Source organism: Saccostrea echinata, unplaced genomic scaffold, assembly GCF_033153115.1.
Source record: "Saccostrea echinata isolate AGI-Se365-2 ecotype Australia unplaced genomic scaffold, CSIRO_AGI_Sech_v1 ptg000009l, whole genome shotgun sequence".
NCBI lineage: Eukaryota > Metazoa > Mollusca > Bivalvia > Ostreida > Ostreidae > Saccostrea > Saccostrea echinata.
The window spans coordinates 20,679,866-20,687,443 of NW_026889758.1; positions in this window are offsets into that span (position 1 = coordinate 20,679,866).

Below are 7,578 nucleotides of genomic sequence, written 5' to 3' on the forward strand. Positions count from 1 at the left end.
ACATTTAGTAATCAGCTAAGTTATGTAATCATGGTCAAGTGTCGGTCAGAGAAACCAATCAAAACATCCCATGTCGGACTAGAATATATGGGAAGAAAACTTGCTTTAAAAATGATGAAAATCTCACAAAAATCCCTTAAAATATGTTGATGTCAATTGATAGTAGTATAGTAAATTTCTGTTGCTTGTTTTTTAAATCCTTCAAGTCTATAACTATTACATCTGTATAGCACACAGTGTGAGAGGATTAAAGGCTTGATGATTCATTCACAAACAATACACAAATATCTCTCAAGCTTTGTTCAAAACATTTAACACCTCCTCCCCCTCCTTAGAATGTTCAAGACAAAAAATATCTAATCCTCTCAGAATGCCACTGACCACCCAGTTATGTGACTGGACAGAAATTGATTGACTCCCAGACAGCCAATAACCAAGTCTGGAATATATTTATAGCAGGTCAAGATGACCCCCCAATGCATGGTCATCATAAATAAGGTCAGTTCCTTCAGTACATAAATAAACAATAAAGCCTACTCTCACAATGTGTGACACATTCAATATTATAGGAAAGGAAGTACATGTACCATGTGTTTGTCACAGTGGACAAAGCATGTATAATAAATGATTTTATTTAATTAATATCTGTACTAATTTACACCATTGCTTTAGTGCAGTGGTGGATCCAAAATTATTCAACATTTAAAAAAAAAAAAACTGTTGGAAAGGAGTTTAAGACAGGAGTGGGTTTAATACATTAAATATATATAAAATTTGACCGAAAAAATGTTTTTAAGATAAAATTATTAAATTCATATATAAAATATAACTACAATTTTACATCTCTTAGGCTTTATATCTAAATACATATAAATAAGGATATATTGGTCACATTAGACCACTATTATTTATCAATCTGAATTATTTAACTGGCCTACAAGGAAATCAAGACCCTGCTGCATTTTAGTTAGAAATAATTATAAACCTATCCTGGGGTCTGAGTCATGAATCCAAGGGCCATGAATTTCACAATTTTTGAACAGGACTAAGTGTTTATAATCATGCAAAGAGTTTCCCTGCTAGATGTTCTTGAGAAAAGACTTTCAAAGATCAACTTTTCAATAAATGACCAAGCTCAATCCTGGGGCCTGAACCCAGGAGCCATGAATTTTACTAATTTGATAATTAAATAACTGAGTACTAATTGAAGTCATGTACAGAGTTTTGAAAACTTCCATCAGTAATGGAGATTTTCTAATGTGTAATATGTAAATTAAAGATATGACCAACTTAATCTCCACCTGATGCTGATTTATAAATCTGATATACAGCTTAATTCACATTATAATCAGGCCATCCTTAAAAAAATATTTGTTTTCCCCTCTCCCCGATCGCAAGGCTAAAAATGGCCAGACTCAAAACCTTTTTTAACCTCCAGGAAACAACTATTATTTTTATGCATTTCTGAAAGTAGATTTTTAAAAATTAGCACTGATGTTGAAATTTTCTTGGAAAAAATTTTCTCCCCTACATACTGACCCAAATTTTTCATCCTGAGTCCGGAGAGGGCAAACAAACATTATAATTTTAAAGTTGGCCTCATGCAAACATTTTGTGTGCTAAATTTTAAAACAGTAAAACAAAGATTTTCAAAGACGTAATATACCAGTATTCCAATATATAACCAATTCAGCCCCATCTTACAGCCCAAACCATGGACCCCGCCATGGACAAAAATACTGCACAAAATTTAGCGCAGTCAAAATGTATAAAGTGGTTTGTGCAATCAAGAATTAGTGCTACTAATGTATTAAAATAGAAACAAAAGGGCCTTAATGGTCACCTGAGTATAATACAACACTGTAATTTAAGGATACACAGAGGTATAAAATAAAACAAAAATAAACTGATAAATGATAGAATCTATGTTGCCCAAAAGCAAGAGAAATCAGATGATCAGGGATCAACAAAATAATTAGTTTATTTATAATCAGTAACAAATGTTAACCCTTTCAACACTGTAGACCCATACATCGATCTGATAAAATTTAATCTTGGAACACAGTAGACTGATTCATCGGTCTCATCGGTCATCGGTCTCAGATACAAAACTGAAAGTAAACGTTTATTCTTAGAAATAGAAAGTATTTTCTGTACAAGATCTTTCGCTATGGATTATGGGTAGATGGATATAAATATCCGTTTACAAATATGGCAGACCACATGGCGAAAATCATGGAAAAATAAGAAAAATTAGATAAATCTTAAAGGGTTTTTATCACATCTCAAAATTTTTTGATATGACAAAGTTTACATGCTATTAAAATCATGTATTAAAAAATCTTTGCTAGAAAATTAATATTGTTGATGTTTCAGCGATTCAAAGTTTGAATTTCTCAATATGCATATTTTGATCGCCGATGCTATGCGCCATTGCTCTGATGTCATATGTGTCAATCCTGGTCAAGCAAAGTATGTGTATGCAAACAGCTCATTCGTTGTGTCTAGTAAACCCATTAGTAAATAAGTAAGTGACTATTGGATAATTGACAGCTAGTAAGGTATAATTTGTGGCTTTAGGATCACAAATGCGCACAAGAAAGGTTTTAGGAAGACTTTTTTCCCCCACATTTCCTAGACTTGGTCTAGAAGTGAAAGGGGCCCTTTTTTCTGCAAACGCAAGGGCTTTGTCTCCATTCAGAACAATCCATTATGCCAGATCACAATTTTTTTCTGTATTATAAAATATTTTAAGGACATGGTATCTTTATAAAACGGAAAAAAATATCCAACACACATTTTTAAAGTCACACAGAATCTAGTACATGCTAGTAGGAATGTTGTGAACTTCGTAATGACGTACAGCGCCATCGAACAGTGTTGAAGAAATGTCATTTCTATTACATGATATTCACTGGAACAGATAGAATATTTATGTATAGTTTATTAAAATAATGAAGAAGTTGAATTTAGAATTCTCATATTTATAAATATTTATGAAGTCCAACTTAGTTATTCGTTCTATTTAGTCGGAATGCCCGAGTTGTCAACGGCTTCGTCTTCAGTGTCCTCTCCTATTGTCGGCATATTTTCTTGGTTATTTCTCTCTGCTAGACGTTCATATATAAAAGATTGACATCTATAACTAAAAGAATATCGTCAATGTCAAAATTTCCATCGACCTTATTGTGTAGTGTATATTATTTAACATCAAAATCTATTTGATATATATTTTTCTTATGATAAGCTTTACGAGTTCTAATTGACCATTCACACCTATGACATTTCAGTACCACGTGACCCCTATCTAATTAGTGGAGATTTTACTTCGAGAACTCTATATTACAGGCATTTTATCACCTAAATATGACTGTTTTCAAAGTAATTTCATAATTAAAAGATAATTATAAGTTACAAGAATATAATAGTGTTTCATTTTTTTAAAAAAATAGATACGTGATAAAAACTCTCTAAAGAAAACAAAGAAGAAAGTAAAATTGCGGTCAACAACGAAATGTCCGATCTTTCTGACGATAAAACTTAAATAAAATTGGGGAATTAGACGTTATAGATGTTTCTGGACAACAAAAATATGAGTTTTTAGCAATGTTGTGAAATCTACTCAGAGAAACTTGACTCTGAATCAGACTCTAAAGGCTCCGAAACATGTGTGCAGATGTGTGCAGAATTTTTCAAACTGAACACACCTGGTGAATGTAAACATTAACAATAACAGAGCTGGTGCCCTGTTTATAAAAACAGTTTACATTTCAATTTGTTCAATTTGTTAAACTCTTCACACATCACTAAGCACGGACTGACAATACTGGTGAGTTGGTTTTGCTTTCTCACATTTCTACTCTGAATTTTCTGGATTATAGTTTTAATATTTTTCATTAATATGCAACAAAATTTCTACTTTCTCAAATATTAAGGATAAAGTTTACTTTGTGAAAGTGTATGAATGTGTCAATCAAACACATCCCAAAATTCATAGTTTCAATAATTTCCAGATAAAATAAGTTTTTTTTATTATATTTCCGTGTGAATGCTATAGCAACATATAAGTCATGATATTATATGGAAAATTTGAGAAAATATTAACTTCAAATCTGTGTCCAAGCCCCTTTAATTTCATGAATTTAACTTGATAAATCTTTGTTACATTAAATTCACCTTCAAAACAAGTTTCAAGCATGTTAACGTCTTGACATCTGTGTTTAGGGTACTATAGGATGACTATTATCTACAACATAACCACTCTTGCTCATCTTGATAATTATCCCATCCTTTCGAAGGAGTGAAACGGTTCACCGCGGTATCGATTCACCGCGGTATTTTTTCTCGGTTTGATACACGGTGCAAAATCTCTAATTTTCGGTTCGCTTCATTCTTCGGTCGGGATCGTTATTCAGTCGGGTTTGGCATAAGGTAAAACACGTTACTCAGTATAAATAAGTATAGAAACGTAATTTTTTTTATGACTGATAGTTTGTAAAATAATTTTTGACAGTCAAATAATTCTAATTTATTTTTTCCAGTCAATTTGCATATAAAAATTCATAAATTAAGCGACTAGATTTAGTAAAAGAAAGCATAAAACAAGGGTGAATTTCTTTCCTTCTATCAAAATGTATTGTATCGAAAATAACCGTACCGAGACAAAATTATACAATACGTATCAAACCCTGAAGGAGGTGTATCGTTTCACCCCTATCCTTTCGTGACAAGTGTTTTGTCATGGATTAAGTAGATTTCAGTTGTGATGTTTATTTATCACTGTGATCATCATAATTCTTCTGATTTCGAAGCAATTCTTTTTTAAATAAAACATATTCTAATGCATAGACCAGACCTGAACTGAATTCTGGAAAAAATGGAACTTAAACTGAACCGAACAACTTGGACCGCAGTTTTCGGTTATTTTGGGTAACCATGAACGCCCTAATACATTTCAGTTGCCTTTTTTAATATATATTTGGATCCCAAGGTACAATCCAGATCCCTGACGAGAAGCGTAGATTAGAATTTCCCACGCAAAATATGAAGCTAAACTTTACATAGCCTGGTTTGGATATTTAATTATAGCTCCTTGGGGTCATAATAACTTCTCTGGGATATATTCTATCCAGTTTGGAAGACTGGTCACAACCTGTTTATGCTAAGTGAGGTGAAATTTTGTTTAGCTACATTTTTTATTTGTTTTAAGGAATGAATTTAATAGCTAATCAATTTATATGGTATAAAGTGGGTTGGGGCAGTTTATGCTTTATGAAAGCAAGAGGCCCATGGGCCACATCGCTCACCTGAGCACATTGGCTAGGCAAAAGCACAAATCAGTAAAAATCAGTTCAGTATTGAAAAGATTACTACAAGGGGGGGGGGGGGGGGGGTTGAATTTTAAATTACTTGATGATATTTCCATGTCAATATAACAAATGGCTTTGTTGTACTTGAGAAGATTTAAAAAAAAAAAAATTCCTATATATTCCTTTCTAAAAATTTGATCCCCCATTGTGGCTCCTCACTATCCCAGGGGTCATCATTTGAACAAACTTGAATCTACACTACCTGTGGATGCTTCCATATCAATATGACTAAACATAGCTTTTCTGTTCTTGAGAAGAATTTTTTCCTATACATTTCTATGTAAAACTTTTGATCCCCCATTGTGGCCCCACCCTACCCCCGGGGGTCATCATTTTAACAAACTTGAATTAACACTACCTGAGGATGCTTCCATATAAATTTGACTCATCATGGCTTTTCTGTTCCTGAGAAGAAGATTTTTAAAGATTTTTCCTATATATTTCAATGTAAAACTTTGATCCTCCATTGTAGCCCCACCCTACCTCAGGGGGTCATGATTTGAACAAACTTGAATCTACACTACCTGAGAATGCTTCCATATAAATATGACTCAGCATGGCTTTGCTGTTCTTGAGAAGAAGATTTTTAAAGATTTTTCCTATATATTTCTATGTAAAACTTTGATTGTTCATTGTGGCCCCTCCCTACCCCCGGGGGTCATGATTTGAACAAACTTGAATCTACACTACCTGAGGATGCCTCCACATGAGTTTCATCTTTCCTGGCCTTGTGGTTCTTGAGAAGAAGATTTTTAAAAGATGCTATTAATTTTTCACTTATTCTTAATTATCTCCCCTTGGAAGAGGGTGTGGCCCTTCATTTGAACAAACTTGAACCCCTTCACCCAGGATGCTTTGTGGCAAGTTTGGTTGAAATTGACCCAGTGGTTCTGAAGAAGAAGTCGAAAATGTGAAAAGTTTACAGAAAGACGGACAGACAGACAGACGGACTACAGACAAAATGTGATCAGAAAAGCCCACTTGAGCTTTCAGCTCAGGTGAGCTAAAAAACGTAAACTGTTCCAACCCACTTTATACCGTATAAATTGAGTAGCTATTAATTTCATTCCTTACAATTTAATTTTCATTCATTTCGTAGTAAGGAAAAAGATGATTGCCATTAAAAATTACTTCAAATCGTACAAAATTTAAATGTAACGTCAGGCAAATCAATACGTTTTTAACGCAAGTCATTGTGACGTAGGTAACCCAATTTATACAAAATAAAGTAAATTTTTTATCCAATCAAATACCAATTTATAACCAGAATTAAAGGCATTCCGAGAAAACTAAAAATAGTTCTAGGATAATTCAAGTTATATTTAAATTTCCCGGAACGCCTCTAGAATTTTGAAGTGTCTGAATGGCCGGAATTTGTCGTTTTGAATCGGGTTTTATTATTTGCACTAAGTTCCAGGCACGTTAACTAAAAGTTTGAAAATGTGTTTAAAAATCATGTTTTAGGAATTATTAGCAAGATGTGAGGGTTTTTACAATAAGTAATCAGTCTTCCGATAAGTCCGGTGCATAAAGATCGGTATGTACAGCGTTATTTTCAAAGAACAAGCCATGTAAACAAGCGAGTTGAGCAGACGCCATTACGGAGCCTGCATACCTTTACTTTTTTTTTACATATCTAGTGATTTTTCTACACTCAATTTAGGTCCGAATATCGGCCCTTTCCCCTCTTAAAAATTACCGATTTTTTCCCAATTTTCAACTGCTTTTTTCCCAAAATCAAAACGTATTGTTTTGGTTTAATTGAATTTTTTATGTTACAGTACGACTTATCTAAAATGGAACGCTATTGTTTTTGGTCATTCGGACGCTTAAAATAACGGCGAAAAACAACAGTTTAATTGTGTGTTTGCAAGACTTGGAAAATTGATCATGTGGAAGTCAAACTTTTGTGTCAATACATCGTAAGAAATTTAAATATGCATGTGAATCTGTTAAGCATAGCTTTATTTGTAATTTGCAAGTAATAGTAGTTCTACAACAAGTGTCCTTGATTTCACGAAAATTAAACTGTTTCTTCATCCTGCAGAGACTGGCATTGCAGAGAAATATGCGATACAGCAATACATGCTTGTAAATAGTGTCAAGATTATTCCATCTCCAATGCGAGCAATAACGAGAAATCGGGAATGATTTTTTTTTCTCAATTTATAATTCTACCATAATGGTAAAAAAAAAAGAATATCTATAG